General features: G+C 39.7%; 1 long non-coding RNA gene across 1 annotated transcript in view; it reads right to left on the bottom strand.

Moving 5' to 3' along the window:
- Positions 1-845: 845 nt before the first annotated feature.
- Positions 846-21,386, bottom strand: part of LOC131424964 (uncharacterized) — a 72,913-nt gene continuing 52,372 nt past the window's right edge. The window contains exons 2-5 of the long non-coding RNA XR_009228671.1: positions 7,117-7,150; positions 5,401-5,869; positions 5,085-5,178; positions 846-3,633 (exon numbers count right to left, since the gene is read on the bottom strand). This is a non-coding gene — a long non-coding RNA (uncharacterized LOC131424964). The remainder of the gene's footprint in view (positions 3,634-5,084; positions 5,179-5,400; positions 5,870-7,116; positions 7,151-21,386) is intronic.

Here is a 21,386-nt window from a genome sequence, read left to right on the forward strand (position 1 = left end):
ACCTCCGGAACTTGTGTGTGAGTGTGCGTGTGTGTGTTGGGTGGGTGATACTTGCACACATAAGCAAATTAGACACTCCTTTTGCTCCAGAAAGAGGCAAGGAGAAAACTCAAAGAGTTTTTACCCGGATTTCATTCCAACCAAGCAGCTCTCTGCTACTTTTGTTGTGTACCATTGGCATCAGGTAAAGAGATCCAAAGAAAACACTTGGGAAATATTGCAATACAGCCACAGCTGTGCCTCAATAGAGAAAACACTGCCTGGGGCTTCCCTTCTCTTCAAGCTTCTTCAGCACTTTGTTTTCCTGTTTGGAAACAAATGAAACTGAAAAAGTTTCAAGATGCTTTTCTACAATTACACAATCTTCCCCTCTCCCTCCCATCCAGAGCCTGCACAGCAGTAGCACCTTATTGTCCAGCCCCAGCAACTGAACAATCCCAGGGACAGAACTCTTCCCTGCGCGTAGCTGCAGCTTTGCAAGAAATTCAAAAACCACTCGGTCTGGCTCTTCGTTGTTGTTTTTCTGCTGTGTTTCCAAAAGGCTCTTGAAGATTTCATGTTTGTGTTTTTCCCCTTTTTCTGGCTTCATGTTCTCCTATGTAAATGAAGAAAGCTCTTCCAGTAGGAAAGAATGGCGCATTTGGAACATTTGCCGATTTCATACACATTTGCTCTCATTTATAAGTAACTTTGCATACAAGAGCATCCTGTACTGCTTAAAGGAAATCCAGAGCAATTTAAGAAAAAGCCCTCTAAAAAAATCAGTTCCAATAAAGGACAAGGCAAATAAAAATGAAGCTATGCACATTCAAATGAGGAATAAATATTGCAGTCTTATTGCTAGATGTTATTAAATTTTATTTATTTCAGTCTTTTGTTATTCAGTTATTAAATATGCAATATTTTCCCTACTAAATCTTTCCTAATACAGGCACTTCAGATCTGACAACAAGTTCTATTTTTTATGATTGTGCATTTACCTTTCGGTTCTACCTGAAACATGTACCATCTCCCACCCTCCATCTCAAACACACACAAAAAAGGAAGGGGATAAAAAAATAAAATCAGCAAAGTCACAGCCAAGGAGACTTCTCCTCAGTTCTGTCTTCTTCAAGGCCAGAAGTAGGGTGAAGCAAGTGAATCAATAAAGAAGAGCCATTTTGAGGCAGAAAATAAAATTGAGAATACTGAAACTGTCTTCATTTAAAATTTTGATAAGCAAAAAGTCTGCATTCGTTTAGAATTTTCAAAATATTGGGTTGAAATATTATTTATCTTAATTACTGAGTTTTAGTTGTGCCTGAAATTTTATGTATAGGTTCCAATGTTGACATTCCTTGCACAAAAAAGAACGGATTAGACTGACACAGCAGAGTTCAAGGTGTAGATGAAACATGATTCTTTACATTGTGGTGTTGAGAACTTGGGAGCCCAGGTATCCCAGTGTATTGGCAGTAGACATGTCCCAAAAAAAGATAGTAATGCAGTCAACTTCTCAGAGATCTTGGAGATCCTTGAAAACTGTATCTGAGTCTACAGATCGTGGCTAGAAATTAAACAAAGTCACGTGACTTAGGAAGTACCTCCTAAGAAAGACCTAAAATAGCCAGGCTTAGTGGCTCACACCTGTAATACCAGTAATTGGGGAGGCTGAGGCAAGAGGATCACAAGTTCAAAGCCAGCCTCAGTAACTTAGCCAGGCCCTCAGCAACTCAGCAAGACCCTGTCTCTTAATAAATTTTTTTTAAAAAAGGGCTGGGGATATGGCCCAGTAGTTAAGTGCTACTGGGTTCAATCCTGGAACCAAAAAGAAAGAAAAAGAAAAAGAAAATCCTAAAATATTCTCTGAGCTCTTCCCATGGGTCCATGTATTTAGTGCTCCTGAAGCAACTATGAACAAGGTGGCTTCAACCAACCTGCAGGGTTCGCAGCCAAGTGAGAAACTCAAAATGGGTTTTAAAAATTAAAAAGCAATGATACAGGTACTGTAATAAAAGTAGTTTAAGAAAAGCCTCAGCACAGAGGAAAAGGCTTCTGATCTGAAGAAGACCCTTGAAGTGACAGCACAGAAAAGAAGGGACCGTGCATGTGCTATGCGACTCCTCTCCTCACGCACAAGCTGAGATTCTGAAAGTGTGTGTGTGTGGCTGGGACCTCCTGCAAAGCCCAATTTGAAAACATACCTCCGAACGTCTGTGCAGCGCATGTGCCGCCTGCCATCCCCACACCCCTGTCAGTAGGACATGTGCTTCGAGTTGTTTTAACAGTAGTAATTATGGCACACATTCAGCTATCTACACCCCTCTAGTCTGGTTCCATTGGTGACCAAGGACACACATTTGTTTAACAGCTGGACAAAGATGGAGGTGCCAAGTCTTGTCATAAAACAATTTACCTCTGCTCAGAGTTTAAGCACATGAGAAATCAAACATCAGCTGCTTTATCACCAGTCTGGCAGCTGAGGCCGTGCCAACAGTTACTTCTGTATGAAGACTTAGGAGCAGTACAGGTAAGATCCATAATCGGGGTCATAAATAGAAAGGAAGGAAAGAAGCTATAGGGAGATGGGAGGGCAACAGCCCAGGAAAGATTCTCTGCTGAATTCCCACCTCTGCATAGGATATTATGTCACCAGGACTCTGAGGACTTAGGAGAAAAGACTGAGTTTATTGATATGAACTAGTTTAACCTACAAGTAAAATAAAATACCTCGGTCTAAACTTATCTTCCATAAACTGTGTCTTCAGGAAGTGACAAATCTGGGTCATTTATTTCTTAAACTCTATAGACTCTGAGGTAGATAATCCTATCAGGGGAACACTCACTTTTACACTTTTTTTGATGGTTCTCTCCAGGTGGAGGACAGACTGGTGAGTTTGAGATGTGCCTGAAGACCCCCTTCATCTACCCTTGGGAGCAAGCTGACAGGTGGGAATACATTTTCTTTGCTCCTCAGGAGGCAGGCCAGTGCCTGAGGCCAGCTGACAGGATAAACACAGCTCTTTCTGAGGTTCTCCATGAAGAAGCCACAGCCCCATGCCTCAGTCTTTACTCTTGATTTCGTCAGTCAAAATAGAACTAGACTTGGCGCCTCTATCTTTGTCCAGCTGTTAAACAAATGTGTGTCCTTGCTCACCAATGGAACCATTTCCCAAATCTCTTGGTCTTTTTCCTCAATGGGTTCCAATATTAAGCAAGGAAGAAGGATACTACTTCTTGCCCCCATTTTTCCATGTCCCCCAGTTTTTCATTAGTATTAATTGTGTAGCTTAAATTGACCAGGCAACCAAATCTAGAAAAGTCACAATGAAATTCTAGAGCTGGGAAGATTCTCCAGAAGTCTCTCGCCTTCCGTGCAACAGTGCAACACACAATAGCAGTAATGAGTGCTTAACATACGCTCCTGTTCTGGACAATTGCTTGACATGGCATCAATTCCTTGTAGCTTTTCTCCAGTCAATAAAGAGGTACTACTATTAATCCCATTCTGCAGATGAGGAAGGTTTTCAAACTCCACCCAGGTCACATAGCTAGTAACTGAATCAGAATTTAAAGACAAGTCTGTTGAAATCCAGAAGCTCCTGGATTAATTTAGATGTTGAGTTCTTACTCCATCAGATGGATGGCCACATTCTGCGTAGCGACCAAACACAACTGTTATCCAATGAACATTAGAAAACAAAAGTCACAATGACATTTTTGCAGGTACAAGAGTGACAAGACTTTTGGAGTCACAATACCACTGCTAGAATTCTTGCCTAACCTGTGCAAGACATCAAAACCTTGGGATTTGTTGGCACAAAGAATTGTTTCAGCAGTGAATGCACAAAAAGCACAAGCTCTGCTGGGCAGAGTGACTAAGAAAATGTGGTGCTTCTATCAGAAATTTGTAGTTTTAAGATTCCCTTGTGTTTTAGTGGCACCGACACACAAAGGGAATTAAGCCATTTTGATCTCCAATAATGAGAAACATGGCTGACGTTCAGACCTGAAACTATTTAACGCAAGTTAATCCTTGAAACAAATCTGGAATGAAATGAAGGAGAAAAAATAAAATCTTATGATGGTAGACATCAACTAATGGGTTGCATTTCTTTCTTCTCAATTAGAAATGGCAGAGGGGTTTTAATTATTTTTCCTTAGCAAGCACATCAAAACATATCTACACCAAAACACAGCAAATATGTTATAAACTTATTTAAGCCAAAGAGCTCGTCAACACTGTTTGCAATTATGAAATCATTTGGGGATATGGTATTTTTTTGGAAGGAATTGTTTTTCTCTTAGATGCAAACCACATCATAGCCCATCAGACATAAATCTTTTATTGTATCTTCAACAACAAAAATGTAAATTGTGTAACAAAGGCGCCACTGATAAAATACAACTAGCCCCCCCAGGATCATTGAGATGATCTCATTATTAGGGGAGATAACAGGGAATGTTATGGTTTCAAAAATGTTCTTTTGGGGGGGAATATGGAATTAAATGCTGCCCAAGAAGTTCCAAGGAGGAACTTCAGTCTTTCACTTCCACTCCTTTGTCTCTTTGTAAGCAAGGGAGAGTTCAGCAGAGATAGAACAAAGCAATATAAGGCACTTTCTGAGAGCACCCGTGGCCTGCATACTAATTCCACAACCATGTAACACCAACCTGTTGGTGCCTCAGTCTTTTTATTTAAAATTAGGGATAAGAATAGACCAATTTCATACTTTTGCTATAAGGATTAAATGATATAATAAATATAATACATGTAACATGTACTCTATTGGTGCTTATTATTATCATTATATCAGTTTTCAAAAGAAACAAATGACCCAACACTAGACTTTATCATAGTCTAGAAGTTGTGCAGGGCCAAGCAAGGGAGTGATAAATGGGAGTTCACACACTCAAAAGCCAGAACCAGAAATAAGTATGCAAGTATAAACTCAGCTGAGAACACAAAGGGCAATTAAGTAATGAAGTCCAGGATGACAACTGTAGGGGTGGTGCCCATGGTTTGATTATTGTGTTTCCAGTTCGATGTTATCACACAACAGATGCATCACAGAATTAGTTTTCATCTAATCAATTACTCTTACCTTTTTCTGGATCCAGAAATCTCCATCTTCAGTGAGTGTAGAGAAAATAAACCCAGACATAATGGACTGGAATTCCACAATAAGTCCCCAGGTCCTGAAAGATATGTCAGGGAGTTGTTACAAGACAACCACCTTCACTGGGGTCAAAAACAAATAATATTTTCTCTCAAGGAAGAAGTAAGAGCCCCAGGATCTGAATTTAAGAAGGTAACAACTAAGGAAGCTGCAACAATCTTACTTTCAGGAAAGCCACTGAGCTGATGATCCAGGAATGAGGTTTAACCTAACTGCATGTTTCTCAAAATGATCAACTCACCTGGGAGTTACTATTTTTAAAGTCCATTCTGAGGCGCCATATGAATCAGAATACATGAGGATGAGGTTTATAAATCTGAAAAAATTTTCCCCCAAGATATTTTTACATTAAACTTTGGGGAAAACTGGACCATGAGTCACGCTGGCCTAGGACACTAGGTCCCAACTATGGCAACAGGAAGTAGAGAAGGATAGGGATCCAGTCTATGAGCATGAGCATGGCCACGCTTCAGACTCCTCCAAGGTGAGCATTATTGATTTAAAATGTTCAACGATTCACCATCACATGAAGATGTGAGGAATTGTGGGGACTAGAAATAATTTGGTTGAAATAATTCTGATTTCCTCACTGTAGTGTGGTGGTGTCTTACAATCAATTGGGATAACTGTCAAACTTTGAGGACTTCTCCTCTTTGAGCTACAAAAAAAAGACTAAAATGTTGAAAGATGAAATCTCTGCATCAGGGGATCTGTAGCAAAGACAGAAAACATGCAAATATATTAAGCACTCAGTGGATATTTCCTGAATAAAACTCAGTGAGAAACAGAAAAGTCTTCAAGTGAAATGAACTAATATTTATTGAGCACTTATATGCCAAACTAGGTGTGGTTACTAAGCAGAACTATTTTATACTCTACGTTACCACCAGGCCTATGGTCTTCTGCTGAAGGAAACTACCACATTATAGCCAGTCCCTGATGAGGTAAACTCATGGCAAACCCTTAAAAGAGGACATTTCTATCATGTACTAGTGGACACAAAGGCAAGCTACTTCCTATCCAACCGTTTGTGAGGTCACTTGACTAGAAAGTTCTACACTTAAAGTAGGAACAACACAAACCATTTGAATTCCCTTGGGAATTTGTAGTAGGGGTGTGAATTTCTCCCCTAATCTCTCCTCTGACCCAATAGTGCTAGAGATTCTCTTCCCTATTTTAATAATGAGGAAATGGAAGCTGATCAAGGACTAGTAATATTATATGTTCAGAAGATTATATGTTCAAATCATTATAGCATCAAAGCTTGCACTTGCAGGGAAGGTAGACCTGGATTCTCTAAAATCATGTTGCAAAAAAAAAAAAAATCCATAAAAAGAATGAGTTCTCTAATAATTGGAACTACACCAAAGAGAGCCATCCCAAGATCAATGGAAGTTTCCATGCAAAGATTGAATAGCCCTGCCTGAGGTAGCCATTCTGGGAAGGAAAAGCTGGACAAGATGACTTCTGCAGTCTCTTCCAACCTAAGATATTATAATTTATTGGCAAGCAGCTGGGCACCATATTAAGTTAATTCCTTTTTCGTCTTGGCAAAAGCCAACTGTATTCTTCTTGCAGAAACTTCTTTTGGCAGTCAGTTGCCTTGTAAAAGTAGGAAAGAATCTGGGAAAACTTTATTTTCTACTCAGGATTTTCAGAGATGGCGTATGGAAGGGTGGGATTGAAGGAATATGCAAAGTACACCACACTAGTTAAACATGCTGGTAAAAGCGGTTTATATCCTGGCTCTGCCTCTTGGGAGATTTGTGAGTTTGGGCAAGTTGTTTAACCTTTCTGAAATTTATCCTCTCATCTGAAACAACCTAGCTCACAAGGTTAGTATGAGAATAAAATAATGCATGTAAAACACTAACACAAAGTACATACCAAACTATCGAAAAAGTGTAACTATTAGCTGTTTCAGAGTACAGTTAGTTGGTGTAGAATCATGCCTTACCTTGTGTTTGATGAGAAGAAGATACTGAAAATGCCTAGAATGTAAAGAGCAGGGAGTTAATGAAGTGATGAAAGAGGGTAGATACTTCTTTAAACTAAAATTGTTTAACATCTAGGACACAGAGCCTGGGCCTTACAGTCTGACAGACGTGGTTTTTCATACCTGTTCAATATCTATAAGATCTTGAATTAATGGTTTGGCCTGCTTCTACTTCAGTAACCTAACCTGTAAATAGGAATAGAAAATCAGTAGGGATCCTTTTGGCTACAAGTGAGTGAATGCCTGACTGAAACTGGCTCCAATAACTGTGGCTCGTTTTTCTAACATATCACACGGTCCACAGGTAGTCAGTTTCCGGGGTGATTCTGCAGCTCAGCTGTTCAGAAGTCTTGTTGGTTTCTCTAAGATGGTCTTGGCTCCTCGCTCATGATCATAAGATGGCTCCTCCAGTTCTGAGAATTATATTCTCACATCCAAATTCCTCAAGTTGTCAGAAGATGTGAAAAGCTTCCCCTTGTGCAGTTTGCCTTTCCACCAAGAGAAAAATCTTACCCAGAAGCCTCTAGAAGGTGTCTTCTTAGGTCCCATTGGCCAAGACAGAGTCACATGCCACCCCTAAACCAGTCATGGGGGAAAGGGCATAACACTATGGCTGAATCACTGTTTATCTCCCAGGGTTAGGCAAGGGCTCCACATATCAGAACAAATATAGAGTTTTGTTAGTAAGAAGGAGTGTAGAGGGTGGATAGGCAAATAGTAGTGACTGTTCCATGTATCTGCCAAAGGTGTTGAGAAGCTTGAGTGGTGCCATAATGCTTCTAGAACATGGTAGGTGTTCAATATTTATTTGTTTCTCTTTAATAATTAAAGGATCTGAACTCCATAATCTTCTTCAGTTAAACTATCACAAAACAGGAAGTATTGATTTACATAGATATATTAGAATTTGTCACTTAGATCATATAAAATAAGCCATTTTTAATATATAAATGACTTTTATTTTAAAAATTCATTACAGTTATGTAAACATTGAGCCGATGACTCACTTAAATTGTAATTCAATGAATGTAAATTAAACAAAACACTCATACCCATTTTCTGACATGCTTCAGTTGTATCCTAAATACCTATATTAATATATCATAATAATCTTCATCATCATTTACTGAGGGTTCATGAGCATAGAAGTCATGTTTGGGAATGGGAATGAAGTGCCATCCATAGTTCAAAAGCTTATAGGACCAACATGGAGGGTGCGTATTGGTTAATAACAAGAGGTACCCACATCCAGTTGGCTAGTAATAGAGTTTTTAAATAACTCTTAATGAACACTGTTTTAGTTAGATCTTGCCCAGCTGTGATCAAAATACCTGCAAAAAACAACTTAGAGGAAGAAAAGTTGATTTGAGGCTCACAGTTTCAGAAGTGTCAACTCATAGATGGTCAATTCCTTTGCTGAGGCAGAGCATCATGGTGGAAGCTCCCAGTAAAGGAAAGTTGCTTCCGTCACAATAGGCTCAGGAGAGAAGGTGGGGGGAGTTTTCTCTACCTGGACTTCCCTTGTTCTTCATGAAGTTTGTGCACATCTTACAAAATTCAACTCATTTGTTCTTCTTCTTTGCAAAGACTGTCTGGTTTTCCCACATGCAATTACTTCCTCATCCACTCTTCCAAAGTTATACCTGTTAAGTCCCACTCATAATTATTTACTCACATGTCTTTCCCTCACCAGACTAAGAATTCTTGGGGGCAAAAACTGTGTCATAATTAAAACTAGTACCCCCAGTGTCCAGTGCATTGCTTAGGAGATATTTCAGTAATTTTTATCTGCATCTGGAATGTTCCCCAAAGTTTCATCTTGAAAGCATGGTTCCCAATGTAGCAAGGTTAAGAGGTGGGACTTTGTGGCAATGATTGGATTATGAGGGCTTTGGCTTCATCAGCAGATTCAGTATAAAAACAGATTTGATGGATTAACTCATTGACTACTGAGAGGTGGGACCTAGTTGCAGGAAGTGGTCATGGAGGGTATGGCCTGGAAGAGTATATATCTTTTCTCTGGACCCTTGCCTGCCCCCTCTTTCTCTGTCCTTCTCAGCTTGCCAAATGCGATGAGCTGAGAAGCTTTCCTCAGCCACACCCTTCAACCATGATGTTCTGCCTCATCTCAGGCCCAAAACAATCGAGTTGGATGACCATGAACTGAACCTCTGAAACTATGATCCCCAAATAAACTTTTCCTCCTATAAGTTGTTCTTGTCAGATATTTTAGTCACAGTGATTCAAAGCTGACTAACAGCAATATTAGCAGTGAATCTTCATTGAATGAGTGGTCTCTTTGTTTTGAGTACACACTATGTGCCAGGCACCATAAGAGAAGCTTTAAATCTTTTATTGAGTCAACAATCCTATAAGTGAAGAGAATGAATCTAAAAGAGATTAAGTTCAAGCGGCTTACACAAGGCAGACTTTCAATTTGGACCGATCTCTACCCTTCTCCAAAGTCTGAATATTCTCCAATATGTTACAGAGCCTTTGTGGCTAAAGCATTTTCAACATTAACCAAAAGTACTATTTATGTTTCCTTTAATTATTCCTGTTCTCTTTTATACTTTTTTTTTACAATATACAACTAGAGTTTGTACCCTTTATTTATTAGAAAGAAAAATAACCAAAGCAAACAAATTATTATTTTCATTTCCTTCTTCTAGACAAACTCTATCGTACATTGCTGTGATGAAAGGCTTAAGCAAATGTGTGATTATTCTGTAAATAAGCCATCTCAATCTGGTATTAATGCAGAGTAAAACTTGGTTGCCTACTGCTGAGGTTTTAGAGTAATAATCAGATTTCTTCCTCTACGTGAAGAGTACATGCCTGAGCCAAGTAGAAGATAAAAATATATCTTTATTTCTGTTCATGCTAAATTTGAGAGCAGAGCTGTAGGACCAGAGCACCCACCACCCCCAGATTCTGTGAGTGTGGCCTGCTTAGCATCTCATAAATGGCCCTCTTATCAGGGAGTTGTCTTGGCCAGTGGGACCATTTCACTTAGAAGGTACAAGACCACCATCCGTTTCCCCATAAGCCATCAGCCCTCTTGTCTCAAGGTCAAGCTACTGCTGTGAGCTCCCTGTGTGCTGGGTCTTCCCCCGAAGAGCAGATGTGCTTAACCTTAACAAGGACATGTGCACATGTCCTTGATCACTCAGCAATGGTTCCTCCCCTATTCCGTTCCCCTTGCTCCAATATAGGTTTTCCTGAGAAGCACTCTCTCAGGAAATCACAAGAACTAAAATCCCTGCCTCAAATTCTTTTAGAGAATCAACCTCAGACACTTGATTTAGATGTGATGCCCCATCAGGCTTTCTGATTCTACCACTCACACACACACACACACACCCCCTGAAATTAAATTCACCACCACCAGCCCAGTCACAGAACACACTGGTTTCCATAGAGAGAAGGAGGTCAGGAAGAGACCCAAAACGTTGACTGGGCACCTTTTCCTCCCAGAGGAGCAGAGCAAGAGTTCCCTTTTAACCACTGCTCTATGGGGTGGTTACAGCCTTCATGTGAAGTTGGAGAAGGCACAGCTTAGGAGGCAGAGCTCACACCAGTCAGAGCACAACTGAGTCAATTAAGCACAGTTCAATTTCAGCTGCTCTCAGCCTCCTGTTCAAGAGCCTCTGTCCTGAACCGACCTGAACAGCAGCAGTGGGGACCCTTCCCAAGTCAACAGACAGGCCTGGAAGATAGTTCCTCTCCCCAGTGTGCATACCAAGGACAGTAAAAGTAACAAATAGACAATCAAATATCTAACCTCAGCGTTCAAATCCTAGCTTGCCCACACATTATCAGTATGAATTAAGAAAACTCCTTCACCTTCCTTAGGCTTCCTTCCTGATCTTTAATTTGGGATAATAAAAGTACATTCCTTATATGGTTATGGTGAAGACTGAAAAAGTTCGCGTATATAAGATATGTACCCTAACTCCTAAACAATACCCTCCCAGCAAACATGAGATATCATTATGTACCATAAATACAGGTGGGAAACTAGCATGCACCCCCTCCGTTTGGAGGATGATGCCAGGAAAAACTGTGCCCTCTGGAATTAAAGCAGGAAGAAACAACCCATGACAGAAGAGACCGCCTGTCGAGAGAAATAGGTCCATCTCAAAGGTGCTTTCAAATAAGAAGTGCAGATTCCCCAAACTCTAACTACAAAAGTCAGCTATAAACCAAAGCACTTAAGGAATATGCTCAGAAAAGTGTGATCAATATTTAATAACTAGTAAAGAAAGTTGTGGGATTAGGGTTGTAACTCAGTGGTAGGGAGCTCACTGATCACATGCAAAGCCCTGGGTTCGATCCTCAGCACCACATAAAAATAAAGTAAAGGTATTATGTCCAACTACAACTAAAAAAATAAATATTAAAAAAACAGTTAAGGTCACTTCAACTATGCTGCAACATATCTACCAAATAACATGCCTAGTGATAATATCTTTGATGACTGATGTAGGACAAGCATTAGTTACTAGGTTTGTAGCTGCTTATCAAGTATTGTCCAAAAAAAAGTGACATTTGGCAGACACAAGTATTCTAGTCAATAGGAAATTATTCTCTACAACAAAGTAGTAATAGTTCTCAAGGTTGAAATACAACCTGGGCTACATATTACTAGTATAGGACAGTAATCCTTAAAGTGGCCACTTGACCAGCAGCAGCAGCAGCACCTGGGAACCTGTTAGAAATGTAAATGCTCAGGTACCATTCCTGTCCTGGGGATGGGGCTCAGTGCTCTGTGTTTTACAGTCATTCCAGATGGTTCCAGTACATGCTACAGCTGAAGACTAACTTGTGGATCATTCACACATCTGTACTTGATTTGGAGTTCAAAAGCAATCTTGAAATGATGAACTTGATTTGACAGGTGTCTGATACTAGAGAGGGGTAGTATGGCTAGTATACCGAAATCATCTGTCTGCTAGAAAACTACTCCCCTAGGCAGGAGTAATCCCAGCTACTCAGGAGGCTAGGGCAGGAGGATTGCAAGTTCAAGGCCAGCATGGGCAATTTGGAGAGACCCTGTCTCAAAAATATTTAGAAAAGTAGTTTGACGGTGTAGCTCTGTGGTAAAGCACTTGTCTAGCATTTGTTTCAATCCCCAGTGCTTCCAACAAAGGGATAACTATCCCTTTACCATAAACTATTAGCCTTCTGGTGTACCATAATTTCTTGAAATTTTTATTAGTATGGGACAAATTCCAAGGGCCTGACAACCCTAGAACAACTGACAAGCTTCCTTCTCAACCTGCTAAACTTCCTAATGCGTCTCTCTCCGTTCAGCTTCTTGGTCTTAAAGATTCTCCCTGTCGAAATGGAAAAAAGACATGCATCCTTTAAGGCTGCAAACACAGACACAGAAGGATCTGGATCTCATTGCTACTACCACCATCCAAACACACAGCCATGCATGAGGCTTGGACCAAGAAGAACTGAAATTAACTGTATCTTTTGCACCTGTTTCTAAATTCATAGGAACAACAAAGTCAATAGAAATAAATTGAACTTGATAGAAAACATATCTATGATCCAACACTGAAACTACATTTAAATTGGACAGAATTGACTTGCCCTAAAATAAGATGTATATGGTGCTTCTTTAGTGTGTGTGTGTATGTGTGTGTGTGTTTGCCAAAACCCTATTTTAGGTTAGCGATATTTCTTCTTCATATACCTAATAAGAATTAATAGTCTCAGGATTGTCATGGGTAATAGATAAACAGTGGTGTCTTTGCCATCTTGAAACGCTTTCACTGGTGAGAGGGAAAATGGAAGAGTGGTGGAGGAGGAGGAAAATGCACTGTGTTAACTAAATTTGTTATATCACTTTGGTTTATTTCCCTTTGAACTACGTTTTAATCAAAGCAGGTTGATTTCCACTTCGTGAAAATGTTTCATTTCAGGCCACTGGAGTTTTATGGGTTTTCGACCACATTTTATTAGAGCCTTGTAAATCTTATGAAATTCTGGAATGTCTAGACCATAAAAACCTGTCACTTGAACGTGTTTTCTGTGGAGATGTTTCTCTTCTATGCAGACTCCTTGCTTTGTAAAGATTTGTGGAGGGTAGGAGGAAAAATAGGACCCTCTAAAATATTCCCAGAGGACCTGAGATAAAAGATCACCTTTTCATTTGACTGGGAATTCACCTGTCACAGAAAAAACACTTTGTAGAACTATCTAAAAGACTTAAGCCTTTTATAATAATAATTTTTAAATCCTATCAGTCTCTGTCTGCCTGCCTTTTGCTTTGAATCCTTTTAAAGGCACATGGTACAAAACCCATCTCTTACACGGATTCAAAAATCAATGATGGACTCTTGTCACAATCGAATATCTATCTCCATTTTTAAAGATAAATGAGTTAGTAGGGAGAAACAGCTCCCAAGATTGCTGAAAAGAACCCTCAAAATTTAAGCAAATTCTATAACAAGGAAAAAGTAGTCCACAACTTTAATTAAACAGGCTAACCTCCTGAATGCTATTAAATGAACTACCCCTTTCTTGTTATGAAGTTTATCAATTCAGCCTCGGAGCAAACAGAAGCAAATTGGCATTGTTTCCTATTTATTTTTTCTGAAGCACTGAGGACTGTTGATCATGCATGAGTTTCTGTATTGTGATTCCTAATGCTATTTACATTGAAGCCCTTAGTTACCTGTGTATGCTGTATCAACGCACCAGTGAACATTGATGGATAAATCCAGATATGTATTTCATGCTAATTTTATGAATTCATGTGGAACCGCTTTCCTACTCTTAAAAAAAAAATGAAGGGAAAGTTACTAACACTGCTTACACCTTCTCCAGATGGCTGGGGTTTGGGTGTAGGAAATCCTTGGTATCAGGAATTAATTCTGTTCCTGGAGAAGAGGGAGAGGCTGGGAGTCTGCCACTGGGTAGCAATCAGGAATTATTTACAGGAGCAAGAGTAGCCCAGAGTGTCTGGTTTAAGACATCTGAAAAGTCACCTTAGTCTCCAGGCAACCTTTCATGTGAACATTTGTAAGTCCTCACCCTGGAAAAAGATGTGAAACATCTGAAAATGAGCATATTAAATGAGTTATATCTGAAGCAGGATACATAATCCGGTGCTGTGTGATTTTTAGACCCATTCCTTCCAGTAAGCATATGGCTCACCGAGTTGGAACCAGAAATTTTAGTGTCTCTGCATTTAACTTGTCCTGTAACTTCAGATGGATTGTTCACCATTTCTCCAAGCTGAGCTTCTTCATTTGAATAAAATATGGTTGACAGTTTTAAATCTATTAGTCAACTAATTGAATAGATAACTGAAGGGCCTCTCTGATCCCTGTAAGTCAAAGATCAAAAGCTTTAGAGTGAGGTTTGAATGTGCAGTAATACAGTGAATAATGAAAATTGTTAATCTCATAATCCTTATAAGTCGATTCCATAAATAATATACAATATGAATGCAATAAGAATATTCAATGACATTTTTACGGCACATCACGTCGCATATTACATACTGTTCCAAATCCTCACAGTCACCCACTGTGGTATTATATTTAATGAGGAAAACAAGTTCAGAAAAGTTACAAGATCACAGGCAGACACAGACTACAACTCCTTGATGTCTTAACATATCAAAACAAAAGGAAGACGGAGAAAAAAATTAAGAACTGCTTATCTTCAGACTAAGAAGACAGGGCAATAACTCTTGAAGAGAATAACTGTATCTCTACTAACACCATATGCAGTGTGAGCCCCAAAACACATGTTAGGTTTTATTAGAGAGGGAGTCCCAGAGATGTGAATAATATTGTGGTCACAGTCTTCCTTGAGACTCACTTATTTTTACCTATATGCTCTCAAAAAAGCATTGAGATATATTGGAAAAAGAATATATTCTGGAGTTAGAAGATCCAGCTTGACATTACTGCTCTGCCACCTGCTAGTTGTCTCTCACTTTATGACGTCCCAGGCTGTCGAATGAACATAATAACTCTATAGGCAAAAGCTTTTAAAAATTCTATATTTCATATGAATATCAGGGATTATTATTAACAACAACAATAAAGCAATAAAATGTATGGAGTAATAATATAATCCCTTTCAACATATATTCATCTGTCATCAAGCTACATAGAAAATAAATTACAAGCCAGGCTCAGTGGCATACTCCTAAAATCCTAGCAACTCAGGAGGCTGAGGCAGTAGGATCACAAGTTCAAAGCCAATCTCAGCCACAGCAAGGCACTAAGCAACTCAGTGAGACCCTGTGTCTAAATAAAAATAAATAAATAAAAAGGGCTGGGGATGTGACTCAGTGGTTGAGTGCCCCTGAGTTCAATCCCTGGTACCCTGTCCCCTCCCCACCAAAAAATAAATAACATTAGTTTGAATGAAGAAAAAGGGAATTCTGCATGAACTAGGCAAGGTCTAAATTATAAAGGACTTTTTTAAAAAATACCTTACTATTTTAAAATATTACTTCAAGTTTGGTAACTGTAGGAGAACTTGTGCTACTCAATTTTTGAAAAATCAAAATAAATGGAAATATATGTAATGCATCAAAATAAAAATTTGGGAGGAGAGAAAAGAAAGTACCTAGGAGTAGTAAAGGGAACAAAGTGTCAAACTAGATTATGAAAAATGCAGGAAATAAGTTACTAAAGCAACTTCACTAATTATGCAATAAGCTTTTCTGAAACTCGAGACCCGTAGTTACTATAGACTCAAAGTAAAGTGGGGATCCACATGGACATCAAAAAAGACCAAATACCCACAGTCATGGATAATTAGCATACATATAAAATAAGCTGGGCACTGTAGCTTGACAATAGGAATGTGAGACAGGGTGGACAATGGGCAATTAGAAAAGAAGTGTTAAGTTTTAGTCTGTTACTGATACCAGGGAGAAAAAAGTCTAGCTCAGACTCTCAAAAATTACAAACTGCAAAGTAAGACTTCATGGCATACTTTATTTAGCTCAGGCCAAAGAAGTGTGAAGTCTGTGCCATATCCCAGTTTCCAGTTTGTTGATCTTTTTTGTATTGTAAAGAAAAATAATTTGCTAGGTTGTCCAGGACCATTGAAGATAATGTTTAGAAATATCCAGTTGACTCACAATTCACCATATGAACAGAATTACCATTCTGTTGTAGTCACATTCCTATGATTATAAAGCAAGAATATCTTAATTTCTATCAACATTTGTTGAGCACTTAGGCAAAATTACCTCCAAAAGCATCTCATTCTTATCTTCCTAATAACCTTACAAGGTGGACTTTATGGACATCTTGATGAGGAAGAGGAAATGAAGACAAGAAGAGATGGGGGAACATGCTCAGCTAGCAAAAGATGAAACAGAATTCAAACCCAAAACCAAGTAATTAAGTAATTTAACTTGTAAATATGCTAACTCATTAATATTTAGAAAAACACAATTCAAATCCATTCACCACCTGCATGACTATAATTTTAGGAAGGACAACAGTAAGGAAACTACAATAATCAGGAGTTATCATTGCGTGAGTGGGAGGCAGTGTCCCCAGTGGGCAAGGGCTTGTCCTGAACTTGGATCTCAGATAAGCCTGGACTTGAACCCCATTTCTGCTACTTGCTGCCCTTGTGATCTTGACCTTCTTATTCACACATACCTACCTCTAAGATAATACTAATCTCTTTCTGTACCAGTGATTGGAACAAAACAATCTTTTGTTTGGTATTACTTTTATTCTAAATTATAGTGTTTCTGTATGACATCTTAAATCCTCTTTTAAAAAAGTTTATAAGCAGAGCTTAAAGGAAGCAGCCCTACTGAATTCATATTTTCATATTTCATGAAATTTTCATATTTCATGAGTCTGCTCAAAAGAAAACTACTCATGGAAAGACAGATAATTTGGACTCATAAGAAAGACTGGTAACTTAAATTGCAGTCCCATCTTCCATTTTCCACAAAGTAAACTTACTTTGGCATAAGTGAGCATTATCATGCCAGTGCTCAATTTGCCAAACTTGATATAGTTTAGGTATTCAGTGCCATCACACATTTCTCAACCCTTGAGACATATGGTATACTGCGTTTCCATAAAGTAAGACAGGAAAATATTGCATCCTTGCAAACCTGGCACCATTGACTGTTGGCATTTTCCATGAGAGCAGTGTCTCTTTAAATAAGTTTTTCATTAAACAGAGCTTGCTGAATATGATGGTGCCAGACTTCACCAGTGTGAAGACTTGTCAAGACAAGAGTTTTGAATCAGGGAAGACACACACTGTATTTTTCCCTCATGGGTATTTGTTCAGTAGTTGGTTTCCTTGGGGGCAGCAGAAAGGGCTTAAGCTGTTGACAATCTACTCTACCAGTTAGAGACAGACAATGGAGTCTCTCTTTCCCTCCAAAGCATAATTTATAAAATATACAGGAACTTTCCAAATTCAACACCAAAAAAATTTCATAATTGAGATCAAAGTTTGCATATTTCAGGAACAGTAGTGCTGGGAGAATCCAGATTGAAAGAAATGTGTACACTTGTTGAGAAAATAGTTACTGGGCCCCCTACTGTAGATCAGGCTCTATACTAGACTCCGGGAATATAGTGATGAGTAAGAGGAATGTTACATGCTGCTGGTCCAAAGCAATCCTTGTGTTTAAGAAGACTTTTAGGTTAAGCACTGGCCTTACAAATCTGGTAGGGCCAGGAGGAAAGCCACAGTAATGGTGATGTAGGGACACTGGCATCATGATAACCTGGCTGCAGGTCCTTGTGTCCCTATATCTCACCCTTGGCCAAGTTTCTAAACTCTCAGAGCTTCAGCTTCCTCTGCTTTAAGATCAGAATGCTGATATGGCCCCTTTTCAAGGACTGTTGTAAGGTCTGTCTGCTTCGGACTGTGGAAGTGAATGGAATATGTATAATACTCAACAAGCAGCAATTTCTTCCATCCCTTTGTTCATGCCCACATATCTTGAGTGCAAAATGGAAATATGTAAAGATAAGAAATTGAAGTAGGAACTTTGGTTTGTCTGTGCAATCAATCAAGGCAGGGCTCTCTTTACATGGGGTGCTATTATTATGTTCAGGTCTACTAGGAGCAGTTCACTCAGAAGAGGGCAAAAGAGGAACAGCCCACATTGTCTCCTTGATTCATCCTTTAAACAATTTTAGCCAGTGATTTTGGGCAAAGCAGAAATAAAGAAATAACAAAACACTGAGATATTAGAATCTGCAAATGCTCACACCAAAATGAACTCCATGATCTCCTACTGGAAACCCACAAGGCAGCCAGGATACCACTCTCTTCTCAGACCATTCCTGGTTTTGAAATAAAACTCAAGCACTTTGCCTTCATTCAGCTCAGGGAAGGTAGCAGCTTAGGCATGAAGAGCAAGCACTGGGAAGGAAAAACCCAGCCGTGGCTGGCTGCCAACCCTGGGCCAGTCAGTCTTCACGAGAAGGTTGCGTCAGAGGCTTGGAGCCTGCTGGAACCTCACAGCTGCCTGCAACACGAGCTGGGACCACCCAGGCCGAAGTGGACGGGCATGTGGAGGAACAGACAAACAAGAGAGAATGCTAGAGCCCTGCCGTTCCAAGCCCATGATTCTGTCCCTCGGCTTAGCATGGACTGTGAGAAAGTCCTGGGCAGAAAAGAAATCAAGCACAAGCTAACTGGTCCTACGATTCCCACAATTAAATTGCTTTATCAAGTGGGCATCATAATCCCCCAGAATGGAAAAAATATATTTTTTTTTTAGTGGAAAATCACCCATCCCAGTATTCCTGATGTAGTTTTCAACTGGTGCTGTGCTCTCACCTAGTGTAATTAACATCTTACCTGTGGGTGGCTGGGAGGGTGGCTTTACACCTCTCTCATCATCCCAACACCTAATACTTCCTGAAATGCTTTATACAAACAAATAGGAAGCGATGTTTCTGGAGACAGACTATTTCATATCAGGCTTTTTGCTAGCTGCTCCATTCTGCTCTTGGCAAATGTATTTTTTCTAACTTAAATGTCAGAGGACAGGCCCACATCACTCACAGCCTTGCTCAAACACAAACAAGCCTTGCCAACTTGTTAAAATCACAATGAGATACGGTAGCAAATGTGGGGGAAGCCTAATTAAAGAGCTGGACCTGGCATCCCAAATGGAAAGCCAAGTACGTGGCCTTCTATCAGATCTGAATGGAAACCCTGCTCCACTGATGATGGATGTCTCTGGGAAACACACACCCTCCTAGCACCCAAGGTACAGATGCTTGAGAAGGATATCAAAACTGCAACCAACACCTGGAGGAAGACACATTTTGCCCACAACCCAATTCTAGAAATGCTGATTGCATAGGTCTAGGGTGCAACCTGACCATCAGACTTTCATCTATGTATTCTCCCAGTGACATTAATATGCAGTCCAGATTGAGAAACCCTACCAAAGATTCCTGAGATAATAATCACCCTTTTAACAGAATATTTAAGTAGGAAGGCAATGTATCATGGCAAAGCAATTTACTATATTTATCAGAGCAAAGCACAGCAATAATTTACTATACTGCATTATAAATGTTGACTTTGCCTCTTGAACTAGACTAGAAGCTTCAGGAGGGTCTTTTGTCTCCAGTTGCTTGGAGAGAGCTCCAGACATAATAGATGCATTGGCTCAATCATTGCAGAGATGCTCAGAAACATCACAATGTATGTTTAAGCCAGACAGACTCAAACCTTATAAAAGCACATTTTCTACAATCCTCAAATTTTAGTGTGCATCAGAAGCTTATTAAATATAGAGGTTTCTCTGCCTTACCCAGACGCTAAACAGAGAGCCTGAATTTTTCAGCTGGGTTCAGCAGTAACTGCACAAGAATTCCTGCTGTGCCGGGTACAGCCCAGGAACAAAAGAACACAACAGCAAAATCTGTATCACTGTGATGAGAATCCATCAATGACCTGTTAAATGCAGGTAAGAAAAGTCTCCCTTAGTCTAAGCTCTTCAAGCCAAAGACACATCATAGGTTAAGGGTATTGAGGGCAATTCAATGCACAGAAAGAACGTCTCTTACAGACTCTAGACAAACAGTGGAGAGTCGAGTGGACCGAGGATTCTGGGTTCTCTGTGGGATCCTCAGCAGCCAGAGGTAGTGTTTCTGGCGACAGCTACACTTTCTACTCAGTGAAGGGAATCCAGATGAATTCCCTTCCAGAGTGCCCGGCAGGGCTTCAACTGAAGCTGCATTTCTTGTGAACTTAGGTAGACTCGGCAGGAGCCAAGTTTTAGAAAAACCAACAAAGCAAGTAATCTTATGCCCTCAGAAGAGATTGGGCAATAAATACATTTTGGCATCAAAGTTCCAGCATGGCTGTGAAACAGAACAGTCTCTCCATACGCACTTCTTCCTCTACAGAAAGTGTGACCCCGGGGAGTAGAAAAGGGTTTCTCTTCTCCAAGCCACCAACTTAGAATTTAATGGACCCATTATGCAGATGACCTTCAAATTCTGGTCCAGGAAAAAAGAAGAAGGACCTTGGGCCAGTGGCTGAACCTCTTCATAGCTTTCCATGGGGAAATTATTGCTTACTTTAGTTTTTGTGGAGATCAAATATAAATTTCTGGGTATTGTACTCATGCACGTTAACTAATGGTAATCATTATTATTACTATTTCACCTTCTTCACCTCCTTCTGGTCCTACCCAAAATGAAATTCATGCCCAATTGTCTAGTCATAATCCTTGTACTTACTCCACAGTCATTTTACTTGAAGTACTGATCTATTTTCTCTATCCTTTACTGTCCCCATAGAGAGAATCTTTAAAACACTCAGGGGACCACCCACCATCAGCCCAGATAAAAGCATTAGGTTAGCTTCTGTAACAAATAATGCCCCAAATTTTGACAGCTTGACATCTTAAGGACTGATTTCTCATATAACAATCCAAAGCTGGTGTCCTGACTAGTGGGTAATCGCTCCTGTGGTGATTAAGGCACCTGCTCCCTCCAGCTGTCTCACCATCTCCTTGGCCTCAAAGGTTTCTGCACCCCCATGACAGACAGGGAAATGGAGAAAGATAGTATTTTAAAAGCCTGGATCCAGAAGTGAGTCACATCTTTTCTGTTCTCATTCCACTGGTGATAAATGTCATGTGGCTATACCTAGAAGTGAGAATGGAAGACAGAGTCCCTGGCTAAGAATTTCCTCCAGGCAACCCTCACACTGTGCAAAGGAGAATACAA

The sequence above is a fragment of the Marmota monax genome, unplaced genomic scaffold, assembly GCF_021218885.2.
Source record: "Marmota monax isolate L192 unplaced genomic scaffold, Marmota_monax_Labrador192_F-V1.1 WCK01_AAM20220418_F8-fsc00003, whole genome shotgun sequence".
Classification (NCBI taxonomy): Eukaryota; Metazoa; Chordata; class Mammalia; order Rodentia; family Sciuridae; genus Marmota; species Marmota monax.